Source organism: Oreochromis niloticus, linkage group LG12, assembly GCF_001858045.2.
Source record: "Oreochromis niloticus isolate F11D_XX linkage group LG12, O_niloticus_UMD_NMBU, whole genome shotgun sequence".
NCBI classification, from domain to species: domain Eukaryota; kingdom Metazoa; phylum Chordata; class Actinopteri; order Cichliformes; family Cichlidae; genus Oreochromis; species Oreochromis niloticus.
Window position 1 is genome coordinate 16,651,307 of NC_031977.2, and position 2,101 is coordinate 16,653,407.

A 2,101-nucleotide genomic window follows, 5' to 3' on the forward strand; every position below is an offset into this window, starting at 1 on the left:
CACTGGTCAAATATCCAACCAGAGTTGTGCCAGAAGCTTGTTGATGTCTACCAAAAGCATCTGGTTACTGTGCAATTTGCTAAGTGACATTAATCCAAATATTAGTCTGGGTGTATGCATATATTTGAGCCTGTGTGGATTACAGAAAAACCCCATTCAAGCTTTCTGGACCCAATTCTTGCTTTCTAAAGTCATCTAAGATGTATCCTGTACAATCAGTCCACTCCAAAAAATTTCAGTTCAAAGAAATCATTGCAAGCCTAAATTTACCACAACATTCATACCTATGATTATCGTATCTTAACTACACTTGCATATTAACTTTTTTAAAGAAATTTAACATTTGTAAAGCAGCAGAGTTAGAGGAGTAGCCAGAGACATGTATTGAAAGGCCATTTAGACATCTATTCCAAAATACCAATACAGTGCTATGTTTCATACCCCCTTTCTACCTTTCAATGGAAATTAAGTTAAAATTACTGAAAATAGAACTCACTGGTTTCTGGTTTTGCTTGTTTGTTTGGTTGGTGAGTTTTTTTTTTTTAATTATAATGTTTCTGGGGCAATGTAAAATTCATATTAATATACCATTGTGTTTTCCAGAATTTTCCCTCAAGAGAAATGTGTAATATTTCACATCATAAGTACTTTTTTGACATCATTAGTCAACAAGGAGAATATTCAAAGCATATTACTCTAATTTAGTTGCCTCTGTCCTCCTTTGATCATATTGGAGAGGTTCTTGCTGCCATTTTGTGGACTTCAAAGGCAATCAGGCCGTTAAAGTCTCTACCATCTCCTGCTGAGCAAACCAGAAGTGTCCAAACAGACCTTGACCCTTAAAATCTTCAGTGGAGCCTGTTTGAATCAGTCCTGTAAAGGAAGGTAAAGATGAATGAAGAGAAAGCAAGCTGCACAGGAGATGGCTGGAGGGTGAGAATGTCAGCAAGATAATGACAGGGAGTAAAGGAGGGAAACATTCACGAGTAGTGGATTATTCCTTATTGGTGTATCTCTGTGATCAGTCTCCCTTTGGCCCCATATTTTCTTTCTTGATTATATATTTAAAAACCTGAGGCTTCTTGGTTTACTGATACCTACGGGGGTAATTTCTCTCTTGTGGCTGCTTCTGGCTTGAGACACACAACCAAACTCTTAGACATAAAGGATTACAAAGGCTGCATTATTATGATTAAAAATGCTTGACATCACATTCATTCTATAAACCCTTTGTTCTGTCCTCACTTCTTCATTAGAAAGATCCAAACTGTATTCTGCCCACAAGAGCACAAATGACAAGTAAACGACTTTGGTAGCTAAAGGACACCAATATCCTCTAAGTAGGGCAAGTCTGGGTCAGTCACCTGCCTGATGACAATTTGTGTGAATGATCCCATTGTGGACGCTGGATGTTTTAATCAGGTATGTACTTGAAACTTTATTTTATGTAGAGTCAACATTTTTAATCACTCTAACTTCTTCCACATAAAGTCTTTTTTTACCAGAAATGCTATGGTAACAAGGGAAATTTTTAACTCACCTGTGGCCACTGTGGCCCTACGTGGCTCCTTTGAAGGTGGTACAGTTTCTTCATTGGGGCATCTCAGCCTGGCTTGTTAACCTGCAGCAGGAGGAGTCTCTGCACGCCAAGGCAGTTCAACAGATCTGGAAAGCCCAACATCTTTGGCTGAGTTAATAATGACATGAAGTAAACATTCACTGAAAAGTGACTTCATAACCAGCCAAACGAAACAACAGGAGTTTGAAGGTTTACAGTCTGGTTTTGACCACTTGTGTCCACATTTTGATTAAAGTGTTCCCATTTGCAGTGATACTGGCTCACTTGAGTGGGTCTTTGCACATTAATATAAAGTGGAAACACTGGAAATGATATGTAGCCATCTGGACCAGTGCAAATGTGGCAATCTCAAGGCTTTAGTCACTGTCTTTTTATGAAGTATGATGCATTTTATTTTGCAGTGAAGGTGCGTTCAAAATCACAAAACCACGAAAGCATCTGAAAGTCCTGTTCATTCCCACTGTGACTGTTTTTTTCAACATTCTTGTATTTACATTTTTAATGGAATATTGAGCATATAAA

General features: G+C 38.0%; 1 long non-coding RNA gene across 1 annotated transcript; it reads left to right on the forward strand.

Moving 5' to 3' along the window:
• The first annotated feature begins 514 nt into the window (after positions 1–514).
• On the forward strand, positions 515–1,711 carry LOC112841829 (uncharacterized). The gene is made up of 3 exons (XR_003213220.1): positions 515–933; positions 1,257–1,422; positions 1,577–1,711. It is a non-coding gene; the product is annotated as an uncharacterized LOC112841829 (long non-coding RNA).
• The last annotated feature ends 390 nt before the right edge of the window (positions 1,712–2,101 follow it).